This window comes from Crassostrea angulata, chromosome 2 (genome assembly GCF_025612915.1).
Source record: "Crassostrea angulata isolate pt1a10 chromosome 2, ASM2561291v2, whole genome shotgun sequence".
NCBI classification, from domain to species: domain Eukaryota; kingdom Metazoa; phylum Mollusca; class Bivalvia; order Ostreida; family Ostreidae; genus Magallana; species Magallana angulata.
Genome location: NC_069112.1, coordinates 66,023,354 through 66,039,131, shown reverse-complemented (window position 1 = coordinate 66,039,131; position 15,778 = coordinate 66,023,354). Strand labels below are relative to the sequence as shown.

Below are 15,778 nucleotides of genomic sequence, written 5' to 3'. Positions count from 1 at the left end.
AAACAGCTTGATTTGATTGAATTCTTCCGGTGTAAACCGGAAGCGACGGACGATAAAATGAAACTGTGTAAACATATCTTCAATCAAATGTGTATCATCCATGAAAGTTTCGTGTCTTGATCACTTATAGTTTCTGAGATCTTGCGGGTACAAAATATGTTTTCAAAAAGCTTACTGAGATAATCGAGATATCTCATCGGAAGAAGAATTTTTTGTTTGTTTAAACTTGCATAGATGTCAAATGTATAGAACTATACTAATATCTTTATTCTACGAAAAATTAATTAAATACGTAAAACTAAAAAATTTTGAAGTTCTTCCGGTGACGACCGGAAGTTACGCCGAACAAAACAAAAATGTTTAAACACATCTACAACCAAAGGTCTATCATCCCTCAAAGTTTGGATGTTCAAGTCTTTGCCGTTTCTGAGATCTAGTGGTGACAAGGTTTTTTGTCGTGGGACAGGAAACGGACAAACGGAAGTGCTCAATGTAAATTGTATCAAATATTTCTTGTATACTTGCCCTTTGCACTTTATTGTTCATTGAGCTAACAACAATTATCAAAGAAAAACAGTTAAACTGATAAAAAGCTCGATTTGTTTGAGTTCTTCCTGTGTGGACCGGAAGAGACGGAAGAAAAAATTAGACCGGTTAAACACATCTTCAATCAAATGTCTACCATCCATGAAAGTTTCGTGGCTTGATCATTAATAGTTTGTGAGATCTCGCGGGTACAAAATGTGTTTTAAAAAGCTACCTGAGATACTTGAGATATCTCACCGGAAGTATAATTTTTTTGTTAATATAACATAGCTTACATAACTTATGTATAGATTTATACTTAAATATTTAATCTATGGAAAAGAAATTTAATTCGTAAAAGTTATTATTTTTGAAGTGCTTCTGGTGACGACCGGAAGTTATGACGAACAAAACAAAATAGTTTAAACATATCTACAGCTAAAGGTCTATCATCCCACAAAGTTTAGATGTTCAAGTCTTTACTGTTTTTCAGATCTTGAGGTGACAAGCTTTTCGTCACGGGACAGGAAACGGACGAACGGAAGTGGATTTAGAAAAAAAACATTAATTAAAAACCTCTAGATCTTTTTATTTTCAATCATCCCTGAAAATCTGATTTAATTCCATGAAGTCATCTCTAAGAAATTCACGAGACAAAAAGGGGAAAAAAATAATAATAACTAGACTCTTGTTGCAAAAGCAACAAAAAGGTCTTCCGTTTTGATATACATGTATCAATTTAACTGTAAGACATTGCTTCTCTCAGTATTTCATAACCATTAGACAACAGGACTTAATTGACTATCAATTTGTCTTACTTTGTCAAACAGAAGCAGTAAATCTCTTAAACAACATGAATTGTTTGAACTCTTCCGGTGTGGACCGGAAGTGACGGTTGACAAAATAAAAACGGTTAAACACATCTTCTATCAAATGTCTATCATCCCTGTAAGTTTTGTGTCTTGGTCACTTACAGTTTATGAGACTTCGCTGTCATAATATTTGTTTTAAAAAGACTACCTGAGATATTTGAGATATCTCACCGGAAGTAATTTTTTTTGTTTATTAATCATCGGATAGATGACATATGAAAGCGTTTATACCTTTATATCATTTCAGTGTTAAACAAATAAAATGCGTAAAAACATAATTTTTGAAGTGCTTCCGGTGACGACCGGAAGTTACGACGAACAAAACAAAATAGTTTAAACACATCTACAGCTATAGGTCTATCATCCCTCAAAGTTTGGATGTTCAAGTTTTTATCGTTTCTGAGATCTCATTGTCCATAGCTTTTTATCGCGGGACAGGAAACGGACGACAGGAAGGGAATTTTGAAAAAATGAAAAAAATGCCTAGAGATATTTTCGTTCTCTATCAGTCCTATAAATTTCAAGAAAATCCATCCATGCATCTCTGAAAAATCGAGTTAAACTTTTAAAAAACTTGATTTGTTTGAACTCTTCCTGTGTGGACCGGAAGTGACGGTCGACCAAATAAAAACGGTTAAACACATCTTCTATCAAATGTCTATCATCCCTGTAAGTTTCGTGTTTTGATCACTTACAGTTTCTGAGATCTCGGGGTTCAAACATTTACTTTAAAAAAGGCTTCATGAGATATTTGAGATATCTCACCGGAAATAGAATTTTTATGTTTACTAATCATCGGATAGATGACATATGTAAGCATTTATACTTATATTTCAATTCTCCGAGAAATATATTAAATGCGTAAAAGCATAATTTTTGAAGAGCTTCCGGTGACGACCGGAAGTTACGACGAACAAAACAAAATAGTTTAAACACATCTACAACTATAGGTCTATCATCCCTCAAAGATTGGATGTTCAAGTCTTTATCGTTTCTGAGATCTCATTGTCCATAGCTTTTTGTCGCGGGACAGGAAACGGACGACAGGAAGTGAATTTTGAAAAAATGAAAAAAAACGCCTAGAGATATTATTATTTTCTATCAGTCCTGAAAATTTCAAGAGAATCTATCCAGCCATCTCTGAGAAATCTTGTGGACAAAAAACGGACAAAAAAAAATAATAATAATAATAATAAGAAACATTACAATCACTATAAGGTCTTCCGTTGGAAACGGAAGACCTTAATAACTAGACACTTGTTGCAAAAGCAACAAAAAGGTCTTCCGTTTTGATATACATGTATCAATTTAACTGTAAGACATTGCTTCTCTGACATAGAAAAAGAAGTGGATATGATAATTATTGTGAATGATATATCCAGACGTTACTTACATGTAAAACAACGAGAATGAAAAAGAAATCAATTTTTGAAGTACTTTCTGTGACGACCGGAAGCAACGCCGATCTAAACAAAAACGTTAACCATTTGTACAATCATAAGTTAATCCTTCCTCAGAGTTTGGTTGTTCACGTCTCTGCCAAATCTAAGATCTCTTTGAAACAATAGTTTTTGTCTCGGGACCGGAAACAGACAAACGGAAGTGATTAATAAAAACAAAAGCTGGTATTTCTCGTACATTTGCTTAGCGTACATCACTGTTTATCAGGCTAGATGAAACACCCAATAAAATCAGTTAAACTTGTTAAAAACATGATTTGTTTGAACCCTTCCGGTAAGAACCGGTTCTTAAAGTTGACAGAATTAAACCCATTAAACACATCCCCAATCAAATTTCTATTAATCTTGAGAGCTTCGTGTCTGAATCACTTACAGTGACAAAAATCTCGCGGACATCAAATTTGTAAAGATGAATGTTACACAGATATATTTGAGATATCTCACCAGTAGTAAAATTTATTTGCTAATTTAACATTATATAGATGACATATGTAAGATTATATACTGATATTTTCTTTTTATGTAAAATGAATAATATTTGAAAAAAACCCAAATTTTTGAAGTGCTTCCGGTGACGACCGGAAGTTTCGCCGAACAATACAATATAGTGTAAACACATGTACATACATACTTCTATCATCCCACAAAGTTTGATTATTCAAGTGGTCACCGTTTTGAAGATCTCTAGGAATCAAGGTTTTTTGTTTCGGGACAGGAAACGGACAAACGGAAGTGTTTGATGAAAATGAAAGTTAGTATTTCTTAACCATTACACAACAGGACTTTATTGGCTATCAATTTTTCTTACATTGTCAAACAAAAACAGTTAAACTCTTAACCAACTTGAATTGTTTGAACTCTTCGGGTGTGGACCGGAAGTGACGGTTGACAAAATGAGAGCGGTTAAACACATCTTCTATCAAATGATTACCAGCCATGTAAGCTTTGTGTCTTGGTCACCTACAGTTTATGAGATTTCGCTGTAATAATAGTTGTTTTAAAAAGAGTACCTGAGATATTTGAGATATCTCACCGGAAGTATTATTTTTTTTGTTTATTAATCATCGGATAGATGACATATGAAAGCGCTTATACTTATATTTCAATTTTGTGTTAAAGAAATAAAATGCGTAAAAACATAATTTTTGTAGTGCTTCCGGTGACGACCGGAAGTTACGACGAACAAAACAAAATAGTTTAAACACATCTACAACTATAGGTCTATCATCCCTCAAAGTTTGGAGGTTCAATTCTTTATCGTTTCTGAGATCTCATTGTCCATAGCTTTTTGTCGCGGGACAGAAAACGGACGACAGGAAGTGAATTTTGAAAAAATGAAAAATACGCCTTGAGATATTATCATTTTCTATCAGTCCTAAAAATTTCAAGAAAATCCATCCATGCATCTCTGAGAAATCGGGTTAAACTTTTAAAAAACTTGATTTGTTTGAACTCTTCCTGTGTGGACCGGAAGTGACGGTCGACAAAATAAAAACGATTAAACACATCTTTTATCAAATGTCTATCAACCCTGTAAGTTTCGTGTCTTGACCACTTACAGTTTCTGAGATCTCGGGGTTCAAACATTTATTTTTAAAAAGTCTTCATGAGATATTTGCGATATCTCACCGGAAGTAGAATTTTTATGTTTATTAATCATCGGATAGATGACATATGTAAGCATTTATACTTATATTTCAATTCTCCGAGAAATTTATTAAATGCGTAAAAGCATAATTTTTGAAGAGCTTCCGTTGACGACCGGAAGTTACGACGAACAAAACAAAATAGTTTAAACACATCTACAACAATAGGTCTATCATCCCTCAAAGTTTGGAGGTTCAAGTCTTTATCGTTTCTGAGATCTCATTGTCCATAGCTTTTTGTCGCGGGACAGGAAACGGACGACAGGAAGTGAATTTTGAAAAAATGAAAAACACGCCTAGAGATATTATCATTTTCTATCAGTCCTGAAAATTTCAAGAGAATCTATCCAGCCATCTCTGAGAAATCGTGTGGACAAAAAACGGACAAAAAAAAATAATAACTAGACTCTTGTTGCAAAAGCAACAAATAGGTCTTCCGTTTTGATATACATGTAAGACATTGCTTCTCTCACATAGAAAATCAGTGGATATGATAATTATTGTGAATGATATATCCAGACGTTACTTGCAAGAATGAAAAAGAAATCAATTTTTGAAGTACTTTCTGTGACGAGCGGGAGTAATGCCAAACTATGCATAAATGTTAACCATTTGTACAATCATAAGTCAATCTTTCCCCAAAGTTTGGTTGCTCAAGTCTCTGCTAAATTTAATATCTCTTTGAAACAATATTTTTTGTCTCGGGACCGGAAACGGACGGAAGTGATTAATAAAAACAAAAGCTGGTATTTCTTGTACATTTGCTTAGCGTACATCATTGTTTATCAGGCTAGATGAAACACCCAAGAACGTCAATTAAACTTGTTAAAAACATGATTTGTTTGAACCCTTCCGGTAAGAACCAGAAGTGACAGTTGACAAAATTAAACCCGTTAAACACATCCCCAATCAAATTTCTATCAATCATGAAAGCTTCGTTTTTCAATTACTTACAGTGACAAAAATATCGCGGACATTAAATTTGTAATAAGGAAAGCTACATAGAAATATTTGAGATATCTCACCGGAAGTAAAATTTATTTGTTATTTAACATTATATAGATGACAGATGTAAGATTCTATACTGATATTTTCATTTATGAAAATGTATAAAATACGAAAAAAACACAAATTTTTGCTGTGCTTCCGTTGACGACCGGAAGTTACGCAGAACAAAACAAAATAGTGTATACACATGTACATACATAGGTCTACGATACCACAAAGTTTCATTGTTCAAGTTGTCACCGTTTTTGAGATCTCTAGGAAACGAGGTTTTTTGTCTCGGGACAGGAAACGGACAAACGGAAGTGTTCAATGAAAATAAAAGTTAGTATTTCTTAACCATTACACAACAGAACTTTATTGGTTATCAATTTATCCTATATTGTCAAACTAAAACAGTTAAAATCTTAAACAACTTGAATTATTTGAAGCCTTCCGGTGTGGACCGGAAGTGACGGTTGACAAAATGAAAACGGTTAAACACATCTTCAATAAAATGTCTATCATCCATGTTAGTTTTGTGTCTTGGTCACTTACAGTTTATGAGATCTCGCTGTCATAATATTTGTTTTAAAAAGACTACCTGAGATATTTGAGATATCTCACCGGAAGTAATTTTTTTTTGTTTATTTATCATCGGATAGATGACATATGAAAGCGCTTATACTTATATTTCAATTTTGTGTTAAAGAAATAAAATGCGTAAAAACATAATTTTTGAAGTGCTTCCGGTGACGACCGGAAGTTACGACGAACAAAACAAAATAGTTTAAACACATCTACAACAATAGGTCTATCATCCCTCAAAGTTTGGAGGTTCAAGTCTTTATCGTTTCTGAGATCTCATTGTCCATAGCTTTTTGTCGCGGGACAGGAAACGGACGACAGGAAGTGAATTTTGAAAAAATGAAAAAAAAACTCCTCTAGATTTTATCGTTCCCTATCAGTCTTAAAAATTTCAAGAAAATCCATCCATGCATCTCTGAGAAATTGGGTTAAACTTTTAAAAAACTTGATTTGTTTGAACTCTTCCTGTGTGGACCGGAAGTGACGGTCGACAAAATAAAAACGGTTAAACACATCTTCTATCAAATGTCTATCATCCCTGTAAGTTTCGTGTCTTGATCACTTACAGTTTCTGAGATCTCGGGGTTCAAACATTTATATTAAAAAAGGCTTCATGAGATATTTGAGATATCTCACCGGAAGTAGAATTTTTATGTTTATTAATCATCGGATAGATGACATATGTATGCATGTATACTTATACTTCAATTCTCCGAGAAATATATTAAATGCGTAAAGGCATAATTTTGAAGAGCTTCCGGTGACGACCGGAAGTTACGACGAACAAAACAAAATTGTTTAAACACATCTACAACTATAGGTCTATCATCCCTCAAAGTTTGGAGGTTCAAGTCTTTATCGTTTCTGAGATCTCATTGTCCATAGCTTTTTGTCGCGGGACAGGAAACGGACGACAGGAAGTGAATTTTGAAAAAATGAAAAAAACGCCTAGAGATATTATCATTTTCTATCAGTCCTGAAAATTTCAAGAGAAACTATCCAGCCATCTCTGAGAAATCTTGTGGACAAAAAACGGACAAAAAAAAATAATAATAATAACTAGACTCTTGTTGCAAAAGCAACAAAAAGGTCTTCCGTTTTGATATACATGTATCAATTTAACTGTAAGACATTGCTTCTCTAACAGAGAAAAAAGTGGATATGATAATTATTGTGAATGATATATACGGACGTTACTAACATGTAAAACAACGAGAATGAAAAAGAAATCAATTTCTGAAGTACTTTCTGTGACGACCGGAAGTAACGCCGAACTAAACAAAAATGTTAACCATTTGTACAATCATAAGTTAATCTTTCCTCAAAGTTTGGTTGTTCACGTCTCTGCCAAATCTAAGATCTCTTTGGAACAATTATTTTTGTCTCGGGACCGGAAACGGACAAACGAAAGTGGTAATAAAAACAAAAGCTGGTATTTGTCATACATTTGCTCAGCGTACATCACTGTTTGTCAGGCTAGATGAAACATCCAAGAAAGTTAGTTAAACTTGTTAAAAACATGATTTGTTTGAAGCCTTCCGGTAAGAACCGGAAGTGACTTTTGACAAAATTAAACCCGTTAAACACATCCCCAATCAAATTTCTATCAATCATGAAAGTGTCGTGTCTAATTAGCTTACAGTGACAAAAATCTGAGAAATCTAGTTAAACTTTTAAAAAAACTTGATTTGTTTGAACTCTTCCTGTGTGGACCGGAAGTGACGGTCGACAAAATAAAAACGGTTAAACACATCTATCAAATAATATATATAAGTTTTGTGTCTTGATCTATCACAGTTTCTGAGATCTTATTTATACTTTGTTTTTAAAAAAGAAGGCTATCTGAGATATATGAGATGTCTCACCGGAAGTAGAACTTTTTTTACCAGATGTAGATGACTTTTTGTATTTCTATAGCTAAAATGTTACTTCAATTCTAAATAACCAAAATCTTTTTAAAAATATCAAAATTGAGTCTTTTTCCTGTGACGACCGGAAGTTACGCCGGATGAAACAAAATAGTGTTAACACCTGTCCATACACAGGTCTATAATCCTACAAGGTTTGGTTGTTGAAGTCGCTACCGTTTTTGAGATCTCGTCGATATAAGGTTTTTTGTCTCGGGACAGGAAACGGACAAACGGAAGTGCTAAATGAAATTTAAATTTTTTTTATCTTGTAACTTTCCTATTTTACATTATTATTCATCGAAGTAGCTAAAACTATCAAATAAAAACAGTTTAACGGATAAAGAGTTTGATTTGTTTGAACTCTTCCGCTGTGGACCGGAAGTGACGGAAGACAAAATGAAACTGTTTAAACACATCTTCAATCAAATGTCTATGATTAGTGAAAGTTTCGTGTCTTCATCACGTACAGTACCTGAGAACTTGCGGGTACAAAATATGTTTTAAAAAAGCTTCCTGAGATAATCGAGATATCTCACCGGAAGTAGAATTTTTTTGTTTATTTAACATTGTATAGATGACATTTGTAAGGATCTATACTCATATCTTTATTCTATGGAAAATAAATTAAATACGTAAAAACAAAAATTTTTGAAGAGCTTCCGGTGACGACCGGAAGTTACGCCGAACAAAACAAAAATGTTTAAACACATCTACAACTATAGGTCTATCATCCCTCAAAGTTTGGATGTTCAAGTCTTTATCGTTTCCGACATCTCGAGGTGACAAGCTTACTGTCCCGGGACAGGAAACGGACGAACGGAAGTGAGTTTAGAAAATCTTTTACAAAAAACCTCTAGATGTTTGTATTTTCAGTCATTCCGGAAAATTTTAGAATAATTCATCAAGACATCTCTGAGAAATTCATAAGACAAAAAGGGGAAAAAAATAATAATAATAATAATAATAATAAAAAGAAACATTACAATCACTATAAGGTCTTCCGTTGGAAACGGAAGACCTTAATAATAAGAAACATTACAATCACTATAAGGTCTTCCGTTGGAAACGGAAGACCTTAATAAGAAACATTACAATCACTATAAGGTCTTCCGTTGGAAACGGAAGACCTTAACTAGACACGATCTCGTTGCGAGCAACGAGGAGGTCTTCCGTCCGTTTTGTAGAATAAGGAATGACCTTATTCTTGATCTTCGTCAACGAAACTTATCCGGAAAAGGAGGCGGAATCTATGAGTGTAATGGGTGAAAGACTATCTATCCCTTTGGTGTCCCTTATTTGAGGGATCAGCTCCTTTTCATTCATTTTAGTTAAAAGGTATTTTTGTCTACGGCTAATAAGTGTTTTGAAATTGGTTACCGTTTTTGAGATATCTGGGAAAAATCGTTTTGATATCCGGTCCTAAAACTCCTTTTAGGGTCCAGATAACAAACAATATATGGTTGTACATTGTTAAGCTCAATATTTTGAGCATCTTTTGTTAAATACTGCTTTCCTGAACTTTCCTCTATTTCGAGATATTGAAGATCAAAGTGTTGGACTTCTGGTCCCTTAAAATCCCTAATTACATAACATAGGAGGAAATGATTACCATGTATAGGCAAATAACCTTAGAATGAACATAATTGGCTCTATAACGTATCACAAAATATTTCACAGTTATAAGTTATCATCAAAAGACTTTAGAGCTCCCTTAGCCCCTTATTTGAAGAGCCAGCCCCTTTTTCTTGATTTCATAAGAATTTTTTGGTCAATTCAAACACATTTTGTTCAACAAGTGTTTACAAATTTTGTACCGTCCTCGAGATATCTTGAGAGGGTCGTTTTAGGGGCCGACCCTGTAACTCCTTTAAGGGACCGCATAACAAAGAAATTATGGTTGCAGATTGTTAAGCTCAATACTTTGAGCATCTTTTGTTTTATATTGCTTTTCAAAATTTTCCTCCATTTTGAGATATTGAGAATCAAATTTTTGGACTTCTGGCCCCTTAAATCGCCTAATTATGTAACATAAGAGTAAGTGATTGCCATGTGTAGGTGGATAACGTTAAAATGAACATAATTGCTTCTATAACGTATCACAAAATATTTCACAGTAAAAAGTTATCATTATAGGACTTTAGAGCTCCCTCAGCCCTTTATTTGAAGGGCCAGCCCCTTTTTCAACATTTCAAATGAAAGCTTTAAGAAATTATGGTTGCATATTGTTAAGCTCAATATTTTAAGCATCTTTTGTTCAATATTGCTTTCCAGAATTTTCCTCCATTTTGAGATATTGAGAATCAAATTTTTGGACTTCTGGCCCCTTATAATCCTTAATTACGTAACATAGTAGTAAATGATTGCCATGTGTAGGTGGACAACGTTAAAATGAACATAATTGCTTCTATAACGTATCACAAAATATTTCACAGTGAAAAGTTATCATTTAAAGATTTTAGAGCCCCCTCAGCCCCTTATTTGAAGGGTCAGCCCCTTTTTCTTGATATCACATCAAAGCTCTTGACTTTATAAAGATTTTTTGTTCTACATGTTATAACAAAATACAATCGAAGAAAGAGATATTGAAGGAAAACCACGAAAAAACACGACGCTTTTTTAACTGTAATTTTCGAGCTCGGGCGAGCTTCGCCGCTTTTGGTCACAGGAAAATATATATACCACATGTCAGATCTACAACCTTTTGTCTACAATCCCTGAAATTTTGAACTCAATATCTTCAACCGTTTAGGGGTCTACCCCTGGACAAGTCGACCCTCTGAAAATCGTTAAATCGTAAATAACTCAAAACCGGAAGAGACGTCATCATTAAAAAAAAAATTCCAATAAGGTTCAGGTCATTATCTATCAGACCTGAAAGTTTCATGTAAATCGGTGGAGTAGTTTTAGAGAAATCGCGTACACAAAATTGGTTGGGAAAAAAAAGAAAAATAATAATAATAGGGAAAAAGAAACCAAACAAAAACAATAAGGTCTTCCGTTGGAAAACGGAAGACCTTAATTATGGATGTCAAGTATTGCATAGTAATATTTAAATGCTGATGCCACGTATGTTTACATTAGCAGTTATTTCGTGAACTGATTTGTTGATCCCTAGGAGTTGCTGTACATGTACTACCATAACAAATGTGATGTTGCAGATGTTATAGAATATATTAATTCATCGAATTATTAACATTAGGGATAAATTTGTATAATGGTATTTGTTATTTTATTGGTTTTGTATCAATATGCATATTAAATAATTACAGTCAGATAGGCTTGTGATCCGTGTATCTTTACATACTCGATGGACATTTATATCATATTTTTCTTATTTGTTATGAATTAACTTAATAGGTACATTCACGGCTAGATAATCTGTGGATAAATAGAGCTTTTGTACAGTTATATCTGTTATTTGATTAAATTATTTAAGTTAATGAATATCTACATGTATAATATTTACAGCGATCACTTACTCGCAGTACATTTTTACATGTATATAGCCTCGTGATTTGATTAGTCATTAATTAACTTACGCTTAATCGCTGTACAGTTACAACCGTGATTTGATTGGTTATTAATTAACTTACGTTTAATTACAGATGTCACTTAATCGTTGTACAGTTATAGCCGTGGTTTGATTGGTTATTAACTAACTTACGTTTAATTACAGATGTCACTTACTCGCTGTAGAGTTGTTGGGCTGAATTGTGGCCGGAGCTCTAGTCGTTGGGACACCTGTCCGTGCATTCGTTACACCTGAGGTGCGGCACTGCACCCCAACGTCCTCCCTGTGGCCACAGTTAGTGTTGCCCCACCCCAGGAACTGGCACTGGTCTAGCGATTGCTCCGCGCCGTCACAGTTCAAATCATCCATCCATATCCGGCCTGTTCCGGCTCCAAATGTGCCGTTCAATATAGCTATTCCACCCTCACTGTGAAAGGCGAATTACGTATCACAATACACAGCTGTACGTATTACACGATATTTGTTATTTAAAACATTTCAAAGTTAAAATTATATTTACCTTTTCAAAGTTCTTTTCAAATGAATTATTAATGGCAACGTTTTTATCGTCTTCGCAAAGACTTTTAAATGAGATTTAAACAATAAAATGCTTTCTTTGGTGATTCATTTGGGATATGAAAGTAGTGACATTGCAGAAAAAATACATAACCCGCTAACGCGGGTTATGTAAATTTTTTCTGCAATGATCACTACCTCCATAATCCGAATGAATCATCAAAGAAAGCATTTTATTGTTTATATTAACATCTTTCTTTAAGCTAATCGATATATTGGTTAGGAAAAGTAAGTAAAATTCACTAAATTACTGTTGATGTACGTAAGTAAGTTAGCTAAAAGAAACAGCCAAATTGTCTCCTGTGAGACTTTGAGTCTGACATCGTCGTGATTATTTCGTGCAGTCTGTGATTTTTCCTAGGTCGCTATAGGTTTGGACCAATTGATAAACAGAGCGTGTCGATATCTGTCCTGTCATTTTCTTGTCAGTTTCAGCTGCTGTAGATTTCGACCAATCGATAAATGGGGCGTGTAGATTTCAGTCTGGCTGTTTCTATAGAGCTATGAATCAACTATAAGTTTCCGTAAGAAATAGAGGGATAATACTTGGAAGAATCAGATGTAAATATAAAATCATGAGGTCAGCAGGAATGTTTATAGTAGATTAGGTATTTTTGTCTGTTTTTCATTCTTAGGATTGAATCTGGAATGGGATGTACTTACTTGAAGCCAAGCATTCTACACACAACCCCTGCGTCCGCCGAGTCGAAATGGTCGTCACACACCGTTCTCCAAGTACCGTTATAGAAGACCTCAACCCTGCCCTGGTTGGCCGTGGCTCCGGTACCACCGAACCGGACATTAACCTGAGCTGATGATTGATTGATATGATAATAAAAAAAAAGACTTAATATAACAAAAATGTATAATAAATTGATTTAAAAAAACCCGGATGATTCACAAATATTGAAAAGGCAATGATTCAGAAGCAACTGTGAAATATCTTTACAAATTAAATACATGTATGTAACCTTTTTCCATTTTCTTCATTCGAGGGGTACTTATAAATCGTGGATCTGTTGTCATAAAATGATTCACTGTTGAATGAAATAATCATTTAACGTTACTTAATTAAGAAATAAAGTACGAGTTTTCGTGAATGTTGCAGAATAACTTCCGAGGTCGAGAAATGTTGTTTTGAAATATAAAAGCCGAGGCGTTAGCCGAGACTTTTATATTTCAAAAAACATTTCTCGACCTCGGAGGTTATTCTGCAACATTCACGAAAACAAGAACTCATTTCTATTCAACTAACAGCCCCGTATTTCTACAGTTCGGTTCTCCGATCTAGGTCATTTTGACGGCTGTTCCGTGTAACGTAATTGTTAAATACTGCTTTCCTGAACTTTCCTCTATTTCGAGATATTGAAGATCAAAGTGTTGGACTTCTGGTCCCTTAAAATCCCTAATTACATAACATAGGAGGAAATGATTACCATGTATAGGCAAATAACCTTAGAATGAACATAATTGGCTCTATAACGTATCACAAAATATTTCACAGTTAAAAGTTATCATCAAAAGACTTTAGAGCCCCCTTAGCCCCTTATTTGAAGAGCCAGCCCCTTTTTCTTGATTTCATAAGAATTTTTTGGTCAATTCAAACACAATTTGTTCAACAAGTGTTTATAAATTTTGTACCGTCCTTGAGATATCTTGAGAGGGTCGTTTTAGGGGCCGACCCTGTAACTCCTTTAAGGGACCGCATAACAAAGAAATTATGGTTGTAGATTGTTAAGCTCAATACTTTGAGCATCTTTTGTTCAATATTGCTTTTCAAAATTTTCCTCCATTTTGAGATAATGAGAATCAAATTTTTGGACTTCTGGCCCCTTAAATCCCCTAATTATGTAACATAGGAGTAAATGATTGCCATGTGTAGGTGGATAACGTTAAAATGAACATAATTGCTTCTATAACGTATCACAAAATATTTCACAGTAAAAAGTTATCATTAAAAGACTTTAGAGCTCCCTCAGCCCCTTATTTGAAGGGCCAGCCCCTTTTTCAACATTTCAAATGAAAGCTTTAATCAATGCAAACACATTTTGTTCAACAAGTGTTTAAAAATTTTGTACCGTTCGCGAGATAATTTGAGAGGGTCATTTTAGGGGCCGACCCTGTAACTCCTTTAAGGGACTGCATAGCAAAGCAATTATGGTTGCATATTGTTAATCTCAATTTTTTGAGCATCTTTTGTTCAATATTGCTTTCCAGAATTTTCCTCCATTTGGAGATATTGAGCATCAAATTTTTGGACTTCTGGCCCCTTATAATCCCTAATTACGTAACATAGGAGTAATGATTGCCATGTGTAGGTGGATAACGTTAAAATGAACATGATTGCTTCTATAACGTATCACAAAATATTTCACAGTGAAAAGTTATCATTTAAAGATTTTAGAGCCCCTCAGCCCCTTATTTGAAGGGCCAGCCGCTTTTCTTGATATCACATCAAAGCTCTTGACTTTATAAAGATTTTTTGTTCTACATGTTATAACAAAATACAATCGAAGAAAGAGATATTGAAGGAAAACCACGAAAAAACACGACGCTTTTTTAACTGTTATTTTCGAGCTCGGGCGAGCTTCACCGCTTTTGGTCACAGGAAAATAGATATACCACATGTCAGATCTACAACCTTTTGTCTACAATCCCTGAAAATTTGAACTCAATATCTTCAACCGATTAGGAGTCTACCCCTGGACAATCCGACCCTCTGAAAATCGTTAAATCGTAAATAACTCAAAACCGGAAGAGACGTCATCATTAAAAAAAAAATTCCAATAAGGTTCAGGTCATTATCTATCAGACCTGAAAGTTTCATGTAAATCGGTGGAGTAGTTTTAGAGAAATCGCGTACACAAAATTGGTTGGAAAAAAAAGAAAAATAATAATAATAATAGGGAAAAAGAAACCGAACGAAAACAATAAGGTCTTCCGTTGGAAAACGGAAGACCTTAATTATGGATGTCAAGTATTGCATAGTAATATTTAAATGCTGATGCCACGTATGTTTACATTAGCAGTTATTTCGTGAACTGATTTGTTGATCCCTAGGAGTTGCTGTACATGTACTACCATAACACATGTGATGTTGCAGATGTTATAGAATATATTAATTATCGAATTATTAACATTAGGGATAAATTTGTACAATGGTATTTGTTATTTTATTGGTATTGTATCAATATGCATATTAAATAATTACAGTCAGATAGGCTTGTGATCCGTGTATCTTTACATACTCGATGAACATTTATATCATATTTTTCTTATTTGTTATGAATTAACTTAATAGGTACATTCACGGCTAGATAATCTGTGGATAAATAGAGCTTTTGTACAGTTATATCTGTTATTTGATTAAATTAATTAAGTTAATGAATATCTACATGTATACTAACTTACAAATATTTACAGCGATCACTTACTCGCAGTACATTTTTACATGTATATAGCCTCGTGATTTGATTAGTCATTAATTAACTTACGCTTAATCGCTGTACAGTTACAAACGTGATTTGATTGGTTATTAATTAACTTACGTTTAATTACAGATGTCACTTAATCGTTGTACAGTTATAGCCGTGGTTTGATTGGTTATTAACTAACTTACGTTTAATTACAGATGTCACTTACTCGCTGTAGAGTTGTTGGGCTGAACTGTGGCCGGAGCTCTAGTCGTTGGGACACCTGTCGGTGC

At 34.1% G+C, this 15,778-nt stretch overlaps 1 pseudogene; it reads right to left on the bottom strand.

Moving 5' to 3' along the window:
• LOC128172639 (neurogenic locus notch homolog protein 1-like) overlaps positions 1 to 15,778 on the bottom strand; it is a 128,196-nt pseudogene that overhangs the window by 66,882 nt on the left and 45,536 nt on the right.